Source organism: Oncorhynchus tshawytscha, unplaced genomic scaffold, assembly GCF_018296145.1.
Source record: "Oncorhynchus tshawytscha isolate Ot180627B unplaced genomic scaffold, Otsh_v2.0 Un_contig_9317_pilon_pilon, whole genome shotgun sequence".
Lineage (NCBI taxonomy): Eukaryota > Metazoa > Chordata > Actinopteri > Salmoniformes > Salmonidae > Oncorhynchus > Oncorhynchus tshawytscha.
In genome coordinates, this window is record NW_024607082.1 from 1 (window position 1) to 17,213 (window position 17,213).

Below are 17,213 nucleotides of genomic sequence, written 5' to 3' on the forward strand. Positions count from 1 at the left end.
TCCAAATGAGTTTCTTGCAACAGGGCAATATCAATATTTTCTTTTTTCAAAAAAGACAGTACTTTCTTCCTTTTAATGGGGTTATGGCTCCCTCTAATGTTCCACGTACATACACACAGTCTGTTATCTGCCATTGTATCTTGACCATTCAATATCCAGAATGGATCCTACTGTAAAAGTGTGGTGGTACCTTTTTCCATGTGTTGAACTCTCCTCTATCTCACTGAGCATAAACAAAAAATATGAACCCTGAACTCGAACTATACTAAACCCAAAAATTAAACATGTAAAAATCCAAAAGGGGGTTTTCCCACTAGCTAACATGCAGGGGATTTCAACTCTCCAATGTAGACTCTTAAGTCCGCATTGCCACTCAATAGCCTCATCCTTTATATATATGGAAAAGAAAATCAATAGAAGAAGATTGAGGCTCTTCCACCTAAAACCAAGCCTGGGCACCAATATGGATTCACACATATCTCAGCCTGAGCTATAGCGGAAAAATAATAAAGATACGAATATTACTGAGCCGGAGTACGTGAGGACTCACACCACTGTTTCATGATCAGATTCAACCAAAAATAAACAAAGTTATTCAATGCTGTGGAGGTGCAGCTTAAAGTTATTTACCCGAGAGAGTCAATAAACGCAGCAGCCTCTTCAGGTGTGTAGAGCTTTTTAGGTGATCCGTTGACCATAATCTTCAATGTGGCCGGGTACAACAGTGCGTAGTCCATCTTCATTCTCCTGAATCGAGCCTTTGCCTCATCAAACGCTTTGCGTCTTCGTACAACCGCTGTGGAATAATCATTGAAGAATGAGACCTTTGGACCTTTATGTTGACTACCATCAGAGCCGATGTTTCTAGCCGCATCCATGACGCGCTGCTTGTCGGTGAAGTTGTGGAACTTTATAACCACCGGCCGTGGGCGCTGATTGGGACCGGGTATCGGTGCTTGAGAGCGATGGGCTCTGTCCAGCTTCACACAACCAGCCTTAGTGTCCATTTGTAGGTAGCCAGGGATCCATTCCTCAAAGAATTTTACTGAACGTGTCCCTTCAGAATTTTCCGGGAGTCCCACAACACGAATATTGCATCTGCGTCCTCGATTATCCAAGTCGTCAATGTGCTCCGCCATTTCGCGCACCTGTTTCTCAAGTGCTTTTATCTTAGCGTCCATAGATGTAGTTGAAGTTTCCACTGCAGCAATTCTCCCTTCCGCCTCAACAACACGTTTCACAACGCTCTGTATTTCAGCTGAATGGCCTGCTATTGCTTCCAAGACCGTTCTTATCTTAGCATCGATCACTTTAGTAATGTTATCAGTCATCTTTTGAATCATCAGGTCCATTGTGCCTGGATCCGCAATGGTGTTAGCTTCGCTAACGTTAGCTAGCTCCTCATGCACATCCACAGGGGTGGTGGTTTTGGTCGACTTCTTAGTAGTTGTATTGGGCATGTTGTCGGAGATTTTTGCGAAATAGTCGTCAAGACTCATTATATGGTAACTTATTTAGCCAATTCTACCACTTTTTCAAGCTAGGAGATTAATGTAAGAATATAAATTTACGAATGCCACGAGAGCTCGCTGAAACAGCGTGTTCTCTCTACGGCGCCATTTTGTCCCCCAACTGGACCTTATCTGAACTGGACCCTATCTGAACTCATACCTGTCTGAACTGGACCCCATCTGAACTGGACCCTATCTGAACTGGACCCTATCTGAACTGGACCTTATCTGAACTGGACCCCATCTGAACTGGACCCCATCTGAACTGGACCCCATCTGAACTAGACCTTATCTGAACTGGACCCTAACAGAAATGGACCTTATCTGAACTGGACCTGAAAACAAAGATTGTTCAACATTATGGTTTAGAGGAAGGCTACAAAAAGCTATTGCATAGATTTAAGCTGTCAGTGTCCACTGTGAGGTACATAGTGAGGAAATGGAAGACCACAGGCACAGTTCTTGTTAATAAGGCCAGAAGTGGCAGACCAAGTAAAATATCAGAGAGGCAAGGATGAAGGATGGTGAGAATGGTCAAAAACAGCCCACAGACCACCTCCAAAGAGGTCATAACAAGGGACGTTATGCATGGCGGCAAAAGAACACAGCGTTCCAAGAAAAACACTTGCTACCCACAGTAAAATTTGGTGGGGGATCCATCATGCTGTGGGGCTGTGTGGCCAGTGTCGGTACCTGGAATCTTGTTAAAGTTGAGGGTTGCATGGATTCCAATCAATATCAGCAGATTCTTGGGAATAATGTTGAAGAATCAGTCACAAAGTTGAAGTTATGTCGGGGCTGGATATTTCAACAAGACAACGACCCAAAACACTGTTCAAAATCTACCCGGGCATTTATGCAGAGGAACAAGTACAATGTTCTGGAATGGCCATCCCAGTCCCCAGACCTGAATATTATTGAGAATCTGTGGGATGATTTGAAGCGGGCTGTCCATGCGCAGCAACCATCAAATCTAACCGAAATGGAGATGTTTTGTAAGGAGGAATGGTCCAAAATACCTTCATCCAGACACTCATTGGAGGCTATGGGAAGCGTCTAGAGGCTGTTATTTTAGCAAAAGGAGGCTCTACTAAATATTGATGTGATTTTTCTATTGGGGTGCCCAAATTTATGCACCTGTCTAATTTTGTTTTGATGCACTTTGCACATTTTCTGTTAATCCAATACACCTCATTTCACTACTGAAATATTACTGTGTCCATCAGTTATTTGACAGATCAAAATGAAATTGCTGATCCAAACACTCAATTATTTATAAATGGAAATCATGGAAATTGTCAGGGGTGCCCAAAGTTTTTCATATGACTGTAGGTATGAAGATCCCTCCTGAGCTCCATGTGATCTATCTTAGCGGGGAAAAAATGTGTTCATCCCGGGTGTCAGGATGAACATAAGGCCCTTCTCCAGAAGTTCCTGTTCTGCCGATGTAAATCGATAAGTTAAGTACATTAGAGTGCTGGGGAGTAACACCAATACACTCTTCCCCTCTTAATAGTTTAACTGGTCTAGCCAGTAGTTTAAAATGTTTACAGCTGTATCTGGTCTCCGATGTACTGGATCGTACTGCACTATGTGAAATCTAAATTTGCTCAGATCCAATAGTTCCGTATAATTTTTCTGAATATACTTGTTCAGATGATTCAGTACCTCCTGCTTCTCCCATGGAAGCTCATCCGATAAAATGTATGATGGAAACATAAACCTGTGCACAAGGATAAACTTCAGCTGCTTTATTCAGTAGCTGTTGCAACTGCTTGACTGCAATGGTGTACTGCTGGTTCAAGCCATTAACAAGACCCACTGATAGAACCACCTTCTGTGTGTTTTCCTGTTTCTCCAACTTGCCTATCACTCCTGCAATATGTCTGAAGGTTGCTCCCGGAAAGCTATCGATCTGTGTGTTAGTGTCCGTAAAGCTAGGAATGCGCGCAAGGTTGGAATCCCCAATAAAAACCACAGGCTTTGTAATCTCAATACTCCAATCATTTATTTTCTTTCAGTGCTAGAATGACATGTCGGGTAGATAAGTTTTTCCCTTTTAATAGATTGCGATATTGGTTTTGTCCCAGATCCAGTGTCCTGTGCATTTTCCATGGCTACCGTACCCTGATGGTTATCTGGCTGTGAACCTGTAGTAGAGTTAGATAAAACCATCTTGTCCATCAGAACAGTCACATTATTCAATGGTAGTTTTAAACTATTTCCCTTGTTCACAGTAATCTCAGATGCCTCTACTGTTAGATATGAGTTAGAAAGATTTCTACCTGGGATGGCCAAGGCTGGGGCTTTGGACTGAGCCAAATTATGTCATGGTCGCTGAATTTGGCAATTCAATATCACCGTGCTCTTCTTCGTTATTGGGGTAAGTCTCAAACTAGTCCCTCCACTCTTAGCAGGACCTAATCCCTGAGGGGTGAGACAAGTGTCCACCAAGAGGGGAGATAGTTTATTAGTAGGTGACCTCATCAAGGTTCCAGCTCTGCAAGGAGAAGTACAGTGCCTTGCGAAAGTATTCGGCCCCCTTGAACTTTGCGACCTTTTGCCACATTTCAGACTTCAAACATAAAGTACGGCTCTCTATCCACCGGATGTGTACCAAACACACTAAAAGTGGCAGTAATAAAGCCTCTCTTGAAAAAGCCAAACCTTGACCCAGAAAATATAAAAAACTATAGGCCTATATTGAATCTTCCATTCCTCTCAAAATTTTTAGAAAAGGCTGTTGCGCAGCAACTTACTGCCTTCCTGAAGACAAACAATGTATACGAAATGCTTCAGTCTGGTTTTAGACCCCATCATAGCACTGAGACGGCACTTGTGAAGGTGGTAAATGACATTTTAATGGCATCGGACCGAGGCTCTGCATCTGTCCTCGTGCTCCTAGACCTTAATGCTGCTTTTGATACCATCGATCACCACATTCTTTTGGGGAGATTGGAAACCCAAATTGGTCTACACGGACAAGTTCTGGCCTGGTTTAGATCTTATCTGTCGGAAAGATATCAGTTTGTCTCTGTGAATGGTTTGTCCTCTGACAAATCAACTGTAAATTTCGGTGTTCCTCAAGGTTCCGTTTTGGGACCACTATTGTTTTCACTATATATTTTACCTCTTGGGGATGTTATTCGAAAACATAATGTTAACTTTCACTGCTATGCGGATGACACACAGCTGTACATTTCAATGAAACATGGTGAAGCCCCAAAATTGCCCTTGCTAGAAGCATGCGTTTCAGACATAAGGAAGTGGATGGCTGCAAACTTTCTACTTTTAAACTCGGACAAAACAGAGATGCTTGTTCTAGGTCCCAAGAAACAAAGAGATCTTCTGTTGAATCTGACAATTAATCTTAATGGTTGTACAGCCGTCTCAAATAAAACTGTGAAGGACCTCGGCGTTACTCTGGACCCTGATCTCTCTTTTGAAGAACATATCAAGACCATTTCAAGGACAGCTTTTTTTCCATCTACGTAACATTGCAAAAATCAGAAACTTTCTGTCCAAAAATGATGCAGAAAAATTAATCCATGCTTTTGTCACTTCTAGGTTAGACTGCTGCAATGCTCTACTAGGTTTTACTGCTAACCTACAAAGCATTACATGGGCTTGCTCCTACCTATCTCTCTGATTTGGTCCTGCCGTACATACCTACACGTACGCTACGGTCACAAGACGCAGGCCTCCTAATTGTCCCTAGAATTTCTAAGCAAACAGCTGGAGGCAGGGCTTTCTCCTATAGAGCTCCATTTTTATGGAACGGTCTGCCTACCCATGTCAGAGACGCAAACTCGGTCTCAACCTTTAAGTCCTTACTGAAGACTTATCTCTTCAGTGGGTCATATGATTGAGTGTAGTCTGGCCCAGGAGTGGGAAGGTGAACGGAAAGGCTCTGGAGCAACGAACCGCCCTTGCTGTCTCTGCCTGGCCGGTTCCCCTCTTCCCACTGGGATTCTCTGCCTCTAACCCTATTACAGGGGCTGAGTCACTGGCTTACTGGGGCCCTCTCTTGTCGTCCCTGGAAGGGGTGCATCACCTGAGTGGGTTGATTCACTGATGTGGTCATCCTGTCTGGGATGGCGCCCCCCCTTGGGTTGTGCCATGGCGGAGTTCTTTGTGGGCTATACTCAGCCTTGTCTCAGGATGGTAAGTTGGTGGTTGAAGATATCCCTCTAGTGGTGTGGGGGCTGTGCTTTGGCAAAGTGGGTGGGGTTATATCCTTCCTGTTTGGCCCTGTCTGGGGTGTCCTCGGATGGGGCCACAGTGTCTCCTGACCCCTCCTGTCTCAGCCTCCAGTATTTATGCTGCAGTAGTTAATGTGTCGGGGGGCTAGGGTCAGTTTGTTATATCTGGAGTACCTCTCCTGTCCTATTCGGTGTCCTGTGTGAATCTAAGTGTGCGTTCTCTAATTCTCTCTCTCTCTCTCTCTCTCTCTCTCTCTCTCTCTCTCTCTCTCTCTCTCTCTCTCTCTCTCTCTCTCTCTCTTTCTCTCTCCCTCTCTCAGAGGACCTGAGCCCTAGGACCATGCCCCAGGACTACCTGACATGATGACTCCTTGCTGTCCCCAGTCCACCTGGCCGTGCTGCTGCTCCAGTTTCAACTGTTCTGCCTTATTATTATTCGACCATGCTGGTCATTTATGAACATTTGAACATCTTGGCCATGTTCTGTTATAATCTCCACCCGGCACAGCCAGAAGAGGACTGGCCACCCCACATAGCCTGGTTCCTCTCTAGGTTTCTTCCTAGGTTTTGGCCTTTCTAGGGAGTTTTTCCTAGCCATCGTGCTTCTACACCTGCATTGCTTGCTGTTTGGGGTTTTAGGCTGGGTTTCTGTACAGCACTTTGAGATATCAGCTGATGTACGAAGGGCTATGTAAATACATTTGATTTGATTTGATTTGATTTGATTTGAAAGATATAAAACTGTATTTTTTTGTGAAGAATCAACAACAAGTGGGACACAATCATGAAGTGGAACGACATTTATTGGATATTTCAAACTTTTTTAACAAATCAAAAACTGAAAAATTGGGCCTAACAAAAACTCCAAATACTTGTTTTGTTTTTCAAAAAAGAATCCTGAAACCTTGAATAGACTGTTTACATCTAGTGGAAGCCATAGGAATTGCAATCTGGGTGACATAGGAACAATAGGTTTCTACGATAAGAGCCTGGGAGCTCAATTTTTTTTATTCTGGTTGCATTTTCTTCAGACTTTTGCCTGCCATATCAATTCTGTTATAGTCTTAGACATTATGTTAACAGTTTTAGAAACTTTACAGTATTTTCTATCCAATGCTATCAATTATATGCATATCCCGGCCTTTGGGCCTGAGTAACAGGCAGTTTACTTTGGGCACGTCAGTCAGGCGGAAATTCAGAAAACTAGACCCTACCCTAAAATATCCCTTCGTGAGGGTTATACCTGGCAAGGAAAAATATGAGTTTCTCCAGTACACTCACCCTGATCATTTAGATTGACCTAAAGCCTGGAAACGATTATGTAGTGGCACTACCATGGTAGAGGTGCACAATAGAAACACTAGCTGGGAATCCTAGATAAAAATCCTGAGTTATTCTATACCCAAACTGCTACAGACCTATATCTATCCTACGCTGCCTTTCTAAGGTCTTCAAAAGCCAAGTTAACAAACAGATCACCGACCATTTCGAATCCCACCGTACCTTCTACGCTATGCAATCTGGTTTCCGAGCTGGTCATGGGTGCACCTCAGCCACTCTCAAGGTCCTAAACAATATCATAACGGCCATTGATAAGATGGAGACATCAGAGAGAATACAGTAGACGGCACGGGTCAAAATGATTGATTGTTGACCCTGCGTCATGATGACGTGTGCATGTCTAAATATGGGGCTCCACCCCGTCCCCCCTGTTCCTGTGGTCACGTGTTAGAGGGTGTGTGTTATTTTATATCTATATGGTATGCTTTGAAGTAGTCATGGTGATTGATGTCTAGGGGCCTGGTTGAACTGGGGAGGGGGGGTTGAGTGTTTGAACTTTTGGAATGTGTATGTCAAATCAAATCAAATCAAATCAAATTTTATTTGTCACATACACATGGTTAGCAGATGTTAATGCGAGTGTAGCGAAATGCTTGTGCTTCTAGTTCCGACAATGCAGTAATAACGAACAAGTAATCTAACTAACAATTCCAAAAAAACTACTGTCTTATACACAGTGTAAGGGGATAAGGAATATGTACATAAGGATATATGAATGAGTGATGGTACAGAGCAGCATAGGCAAGATACAGTAGATGATATCGAGTACAGTATATACATATGAGATGAGTATGTAAACCAAGTGGCATAGTTAAAGTGGCTAGTGATACATGTGTTACATAAGGATGCAGTCGATGATATAGAGTACAGTATCTACGTATGCATATGAGATGAATAATGTAGGGTAAGTAACATTATATAAGGTAGCATTGTTTAAAGTGGCTAGTGATATATTTACATCATTTCCCATCAATTTCCATTATTAAAGTGGCTGGAGTAGAGTCAGTGTCATTGACAGTGTGTTGGCAGTAGCCACTCAATGTTAGTGGTGGCTGTTTAACAGTCTGATGGCCTTGAGATAGAAGCTGTTTTTCAGTCTCTCGGTCCCAGCTTTGATGCACCTGTACTGACCTCGCCTTCTGGATGACAGCGGGGTGAACAGGCAGTGGCTCGGGTGGTTGATGTCCTTGATGATCTTTATGGCCTTCCTGTAGCATCGGGTGGTGTAGGTGTCCTGGAGGGCAGGTAGTTTGCCGCCGGTGATGCGTTGTGCAGACCTCACTACCCTCTGGAGAGCCTTACGGTTGAGGGCGGTGCAGTTGCCATACCAGGCGGTGATACAGCCCGCCAGGATGCTCTCGATTGTAAATCTGTAGAAGTTTGTGAGTGCTTTTGGTGACAAGCCGAATTTCTTCAGCCTCCTGAGGTTGAAGAGGCGCTGCTGCGCCTTCCTCACGATGCTGTCTGTGTGAGCGTTTAATGAACTCGCACACCGAATCAGCGTATTCATCAATGTTGTTGTCTGACGCAATACGAAACATCTCCCAGTCCACGTGATGGAAGCAGTCTTGGAGTGTGGAGTCAGCTTGGTCGGACCAGCGTTGGACAGACCTCAGCGTGGGAGCTTCTTGTTTTAGTTTCTGTCTGTAGGCAGGGATCAACAAAATGGAGTCGTGGTCAGCTTTTCCGAAAGGGGGGCGGGGCAGGGCCTTATATGCGTCGCGGAAGTTAGAGTAACAATGATCCAGGGTCTTTCCACCCCTGGTTGCGCAATCGATATGCTGATAAAATTTAGGGAGTCTTGTTTTCAGATTAGCCTTGTTAAAATCCCCAGCTACAATGAATGCAGCCTCCGGATAAATCGTTTCCAGTTTGCAGAGAGTTAAATAAATCCCCCACCCCCAGGTTTATTGCCCTTATGTTTGTTATCTATGAAGCAGGAATGTGTGTGTGTGTGTGTGTGTGTGTGTGTGTGTGTGTGTGTGTGTGTGTGTGTGTGTGTGTGTGTGTGTGTGTGTGTGGGTGTTAGAGACAAGGAATGTGTATGTGTGTGTGTGTGTGTGTGTGTGTGTGTGTGTGTGTGTGTGTGTGTGTGTGTGTGTGTGTGTGTGTGTGTGTTAGAAACAAGGTCCCTTGGCATTGTGTCCATTTCAGGCTTTAAACAACAATTAAACAGCCATTGAAATAATATTTCTCAGCCTAGTTTCCTATCTAGTTCTCTTTATATGTACAGGCACAGAGCTTCCAGATGGCTCCAGCCTAGATTTTCAGTGCATGTACACCTGGGGAGATTAGAACCCCAAAGAAAAGATCCTAAAGGTAATTTCAGGTTTATCATGACAGCCACTTTATGAAAGGCCTCTACTTATGGCTAAACAGCTTCTACACAGCTTATTAATTAATGCTGTGGGATGAAATTAGGTGTTTCTAGGAGGGCTTAAACAAACATGTTCACTTTACAAACATATTTATTGACTTTTAAAAAGACCACAGTAACATGACAGAATTGGTGCAAATGCAACGAAATCTGCTAGGGGATATTAAATGTACAACAGTAGTATTAGGTAACAAGCAATACGTGTTAAACATGTGGCACATGCAATCATGACAGCCTCTTTATGAAAAGCCTTTCATTAGGTGTTTCTAGGAGGGCTTAAACAAATCTACAGTGAAACAAACATATACACTTTACACACATATTTACTGACATTTAAAAAGACCAAAGTAACATGACAGAATTTGTGCAAATGCGACGAAATCGGCTAGTGGATATTAAATGTACAACAGTAGTATTAGGTAACAAGCAATACGTGTTAAACATGTGGCACAGGCAATCATGACAGCCTCTTTATGAAAGGCCTTTAACTATGGCTAAACAGTTTTCTACACATCTTATTAATTAATGATGTGGGCATACCCAGAATTTACAGGCAGGAACGATTGATCTACACATGGCGGGAAAACTTACGGAGTTTTGATGGAGCGGGCAAGCGTCTTTGAGCTGATGAATTCGAAACGGATAATGGTCGGGGCTAACCGGACCCTCTATCTGTAAGAAATAGTAAACATTTTGGAATTATAACAGGTGTTAAGTTAGAGCTAGGCAGAATACTGCCCCCTTTGGAGGAATTGCGTGCCCATAGTGAACAGAAAAGAAATCTGTCCAAAATTGCTAATATATGCATATAATAATTATTATTGAATAGAAAACACTCTAAAGCTTCTAAAACCGTTCAAATTATGTCTGTATGTAAAGCAGAACTCTCAGGGCAGCCATTCTCCCAAACTCTCTCTTGTCATCAAGAAAGTTGGGCCAACTTTGACGTCATCGCCCCCACCCTTCCCAACCAGCTACAGATCTGGGAACAGTTTCCATCTCTTCAGCGCGATGTCTCCTTTCAATGGGGCGCTTCATTGTGAAATTCGCGCGCTCCCTCACCCTTTGACGGGAAGAAACCTTCGGGTCACACGAAAATACATGTACTCTCTTGCGCGCGTCAGGCACAGAGCTCTCTTTGTTCCAGGTTTCACCAAACGATGTCTGTTCTAGCTGAGAATTGTTTTGCACGTCTAGAACATCCTAAAGCTTGATTCTGCACTTAGTTTGACCAGTTTAGTTGACATATAATATGTAAATTTGAAGTTTTGATGCGCAATCCCTAGAATTTTGGCTGCATTTCAGCCGGAATTTGTCGCGTTTGATAACCCACAGACACAGACTTGAAAGCCAAACGCAGTTTTTGGTAAGTATGACTCCTTGCACGACTTCTGATCGAAGAACATCAAAGGTAAGGGAATATTTATGTGGTCATTTTGTGTTTCTGTGGACTCCAACATAGCGGAGTCATATTGCTAATGTATGAGCGCCGTCTCATATTATTGCCTAGTGAACGAATTCTGTAACGTTAAAAATAAATGTAACACAGCGGTTGCATTAAGAAGCAGTGTATCTTTCTAACTATATGTAGAACATGCATATTTAGTCAAAGTTTATGATGTGTATTGCTTGTTATCTGACGTTATCTGGTGGAGCTATCATCATTTCTCAGGACATTTGAGTAGCATTTTTTGAACATGGCGTCATTGTAAACAGAGATTTATGGATATAAATAGCATATTATTGAAAAAAACATAAATGTACTGTGTAACATGTCCTATTACTGTCATCTGATGAAGATTTTCAAAAGGTTAGTGAATTATTTTTCTTTTAATCCTGCGTTTGTTGATTGCATATTTTGTTCAACGTGGCTATTCAAATTAGCAGTGTCTTTGGTGGTGGTTTGACATAAATATGTGCTATGTTTTCGCCGTAAAACATTTTAGAAATCTGACTTGCTGGCTAGATGAACAAGGTGTTTATCTTTCATTTGAGCTATTGGACTTGTTAATGTGTGGAGGTTAAATATTTCTAAGAATATTTTTGCATTCTGTGCGCCACTGTTTCAGTTGAGGGGGGGGGGGGGTACCCCTTGGGGAACCTGTACCCTTAACACGTTAAAATGTAGGTACTAAATATTTTGAATTAAATCAATGGTTTTAAAAATGTATCTCACGTTTTAATGATAGCGGAAGAGGTAATTTCATATTTCGGCCAACACATCAAGATCTAACAGGGTTGAGTGGGGATTCATAGTACAACAGGAGGCTTCTGTAACCGGCAATACGTGTTAAATATGTTTTACATACATCCACGACTGACTGGTTTCACAAACTACATTTAAAGGTTTTGTCAGAAAGTTGTAACAGGCCTCATTCAAAAGTCTAGAGATGAACCTAGAGACAACAAAAACATCACCACTTAGGGCAGCTTGGAGATTATTAGCCATGTGAGTGGGGAGCAAAAGAGCAGATTTAACCAACTCTGTACAAACCCCGACACGGGGTATGATAACTCTGACGCGTACGTCTAATGATTATTGTAGATGTTTACAACTGAGGGAGTTGACAGTAGGTCAATGAGATGTATAAAGGCAAATTGACATAACGGACCTCAAAGACCAACAGCCTACTTAATAATATAGAATGCAGGGGTGTGTACTGAACATGTAACCATTATAAAAAAATAATAAAAAAATATCGAAACAACCCCTAGTTAGGGACAGAACGTGGAGCATATACTTTAACACTATGTTACCACAGCTTTAGCGCAAACCCACAGCCCCGAATATTTAGCGGCCAGGACAGATTAAAAAAGAGATGTGAATAAGTGAATCCCTCCTAATAGATATTTCTGAAGGCTACTGGACATAGGTGATTGGGAAGCGCCTGTTAGACGTAGATTCTCAGAAACAATTTATAGTCTTTCCTACAATGGTATGTTATAAAGTTTGTAATAATGTACTGTAGACCTCCTATGTTTTTACATAAAAACACTAATGATGCATGTTTAAATAGTAGTACAATTGGGTAATTAATTCTAACATGTCTTTAAAAAGTTAGTACTATATATTTTGGTATTAAATCAATGGTTTTAAAACAGTATCTCACCCTTTAACAATGGGAAAATGTCCTTTCCAGCCATCAACCCGGTCTGTCACGAAGAAAAAAAGACACGGAAAATCCAGGTGCGTGCTTGAGTGTGCGGTACAACTGTAGGCCTCCAATGTTTTTACATAAAACACTAATGATGCATGTTTAAATAGTAGTACAATTTGGTCATTAATTCTAACACGTCTTTAAAACGTTTGTACTAAATATTTTAGAATTCAATAAAAGGAATTTAAAAAACTGTATCTCACCCGTAACTATGGGAAAAGGTATTTCACATCATCACCCAGCTCTGTCTCGAAGAAAAAGACATGGGAAATCGGGGTGCGTGCATGAGTGTGCGTGTGACGGAGCAGCAGGAGTGTGTGTGTGTGTGCGTTTCAAAAAAAACAAAAGGGTTTGTGTGTGGGGGTTCAACACGGGGTCCCCTGTAGAGAATCGTTTGAAACCAAGGTTTGCACTATCTGCCATATGGCATGTCAAGATATCGGCCGACCGCCCGGGGTTAAACACAGATATCTAATCAACGCACCAGGACCCCAACAAACCTGTTGCAGACAGAAAGGCTCTATGAATTCACAGCCTTTTAGTCTCTAAACCAAAACATACATTCCGTACTTTCGATAGTTAGGGACAGAACGTGGAGCATATACTTTAACACTATGTTACCACAGCTTTAGCGCAAACACACAGGCCCGAATATTTTGCGGCCAGGACAGATTAAAAAAGAGATGTGAATAAGTGAATCCCTCCTAATGAATATTTCTGAAGGCTACTGGACATAAGGGCTTGGGGAAGCAATGGTTAGACGTAGATTCTCAGAAGCAAACTGAGCCCTGTCCTTTACGTAGCCCTTCACGATCACACATTTTTTAGGCGTAAGTCCAAATAATCACATACCCAAGAATATTTATATATTAAAAAAAGAAAAGTGTGCACTCTGAACGACTTCGTAAGACAACAGGCAGCAGTCCCAGGACAGATAACATAGTCTATGAAGCCCTCCTAATGGATATTTCGGGAGCTGAGTAAGTGAAAAATATATTTTAAGTTTTGTTTGAATATTATCGTGATATTATTGTAATATTAAACACGAGTTATTTGTGTTTTAAACAGGGGGACAATGTTTTATTTATTTATTTATAATTTTTTTAGGTATGATGGACATCGGACACATAGGGTGACTTGGATGCATTAGGAACTCTGAACGACATCGGAGGAACCGATGAAACACTGACACAACGGGGTGACTTGGATGCATTAGGGACTCTGAACGACAACGGAGGAACCGATGAAACAGACAGTATTATGTCTTTTTTGTATGTATCTACAACTATTGAAGATGCAAAAAGGGGTTTTCAGAAATACATTGGGTTTGCAGATATGAATTATTATAAAAATATATCATATATCATTATTATCATAATCCAAAACACTTTAAAGGAGCTCTAATTCAAATATGACAGATATAGATCTATATCTCTATTATATTATTGCAGACCAGCTAGATATTGTTTCTATTATATTATGACCAGACCAGCTAGATCTACTGTCTCTATTATATTATGACAGACCAGCTAGATCTACTGTCTCTATTGTATTATGACAGACCAGCTAGATCTACTGTCTCTATTATATTATGACAGACCAGCTAGATCTACAGTCTCTATTATATTATTGCAGACCAGCTAGATCGATTGTCTCTATTATATTATGACAGACCAGCTAGATCTACTGTCACTATTATATTTTGACAGACCACTAGATCTACTGTCTTATATATTATGACAGACCAGCTAGATCTACTGTCTCTATTATATTATGACAGACCAGCTAGATCTTCTATCTCTATGATAATATGACAGTCCAGCTAGATCTACTGTCTCTATTATATTATGACAGACCAGCTAGATCTACAGTCTCTATTATATTATTGCAGACCAGCTAGATTGATTGTTTCTATTATATTATGACGGACCAGCTAGATCTTCTATCTCTATTATAATATGACAGTCCAGCTAGATCTACTGTCTCTATTATATTATGACAGACCAGGTAGATATACTGTCTCTATTATATAATGACAGACCAGCTAGATCTACTGGCTCTATTGTAAGACATACCAGCTAGATCTACTGTCTCTATTATATTATGACAGACCAGCTAGATCAACTGTCTCTATTATATTATGACAGACCAGCTAGATCTACTGTCTCTATTATATTATGACAGACCAGCTAAATCTACTGTCTCTATGTCTCTCTTATATTATGACAGACCAGCTAGATCTACTGTCTCTATTATAATATGACAGACCAGCTAGATCTACTATCTCTATTATAATATGACAGTCCAGCTAGATCTGTCTCTATGTCTCTATTATATTATGACAGACCAGCTAGATCTTCTGTTGCTATTATATTATGAAAGACCAGCTAGATCTACTGTCTCTATTGTAAGACATACCAGCTAGATCTACTGTCTCTATTGTATTATGACAGACCAGCTAGATCAACTGTCTCTATTATGTTATGACAGACCAGCTAGATCTACTGTCTCTATTATATTATGACAGACCAGCTAAATCTACTGTCTCTCTGTCTCTCTTATATTATTACAGACCAGCTAGATCTACTGTCTCTATTATTATATGACAGACCAGATAGATCTACTCTCTCTATTATAATATGACAGTCCAGCTAGATCTACTATCTCTATTAAATTATGACAGACCAGCTAGATCTACTGTCGCTATTATATTATGACAGACCAGCTAGATCTACTGTCGCTATTGTATGACATACCAGCTAGATCTACTGTCTCTATTATATTATGACAGACCAGCTAGATCTACTGTCTCTATTATTTTATGACAGACAAGCTAGATCTACTGTATCTGTTATATTATGACAGACCAGCTAGATCTACTGTGTCTATTACATTATGACAAACCAGCTAGATCTACTGTCTCTATTATATTATGACAGACCAGCTAAAGCTACTGTCTCTATGTCTCTATTATGACAGAACAGCTAAATCTACTGTCTCTATTATATTATGACAGACCAGCTAGATCTACTGTCTCTATTATATTATGACAGACCAGCTAGATCTACTGTCTCCACTATAATATGACAGACCAGCTAGATCTACTATCTCTATTATAGTATGACAGACCAGCTAGATCTACTGTCGCTATTATATTATGACAGACCAGCTAGATCTACTGTCGCTATTGTATGACATACCAGCTAGATCTACTGTCTCTATTATATTATGACAGACCAGCTAGATCTACTGTCTCTATTATTTTATGACAGACCAGCTAGATGTACTGTATCTGTTATATTATGACAGACCAGCTAGATCTACTGTGTCTATTACATTATGACAAACCAGCTAGATCTACTGTCTCCACTATAATATGACAGACCAGCTAGATCTACTATCTCTATTATAATATGACAGTCCAGCTAGATCTACTGTCACTATTATATCACGATAGACCAGGTAGATATACTGTCTCTATTATATAATGACAGACCAGCTAGATCTACTGTCTCTATATTATGACTGACCAGCTAGATCTACTGTGTCTATTATATTATGACTGACCAGCTAGATCTACTGTGTCTATTATATTATGACAGACCAGCTAGATCTACTGTCTCTATTGTATTATGATAGACCAGCTAGATCGATTGTCTCTATTATATTATGACAGACCAGCTAAATCTACTGTCTCTATGTCTCTATTATGACAGAACAGCTAAATCTACTGTCTCTATTATATTATGACAGACCAGCTAGATCTACTATCTCTATTATATTATGACAGACCAGCTAGATCGATTGTCTCTATTATATTATGATAGACCAGCTAGATCTACTGTGTCTATTACATTATGACAGACCAGCTAGATCTACTGTCTCCACTATAATTTGACAGACCAGCTAGATCTACTATCTCTATTATAATATGACAGTCCAGCTAGATCTACTGTCACTACTACATTATGACAGACCAGCTAGATCTACTGTCTCTATTGTTTTATGACAGACCAGCTAGATCTACTATCTCTATTATATTATGACAGACCAGCTATATCTACTGTCTCCATTATAATATGACAGACCAGCTAGATCTACTGCCTCTATTATATTATGACAGACCAGCTAGATCTACTGTCTCCATTATAATATGACAGACCAGCAAGATCTCCTGTCTCTATTATATTATGACAGACCAGCTAGATCTACTGTCTCTATGATAATATGACAGACCAGCTAGATCTACTGTCTATAATATAATATGACAGACCAGCTAGATCTACTGTCTCTGTAATATGACAGACCAGCTAGATCTACTGTCTCTATTATATTATGACAGACCAGCTAGATCTACTGTGTCTATTATATTGTGACAGACCAGCTAGATCTACTGTCTCTATTATAATATGACAGACCAGCTTGATCTACTGTCTCTATAATATGACATCTATTATCATTATGACAGACCAGCTAGATCTACTGTCTCTATTATATTATGACAGACCAGCTAGATCTACTGTCTCTGTTATATTATGACAGACCAGCTAGATCTACTGTCTCTATTATATTATGACAGACCAGCTAGATCTACTGTCTCTATTATATTATGACAGACCAGCTA

At 40.8% G+C, this 17,213-nt stretch overlaps 1 long non-coding RNA gene across 1 annotated transcript; it reads right to left on the reverse strand.

The window, feature by feature from the left end:
* Positions 1-9,874: 9,874 nt before the first annotated feature.
* LOC121842375 lies at positions 9,875-12,836 on the reverse strand. Its single transcript, XR_006081085.1, has 3 exons — positions 12,793-12,836; positions 12,542-12,584; positions 9,875-10,103 (listed from the first exon to the last, which is right to left on the reverse strand). It is a non-coding gene; the product is annotated as an uncharacterized LOC121842375 (long non-coding RNA).
* Positions 12,837-17,213: the final 4,377 nt, after the last annotated feature.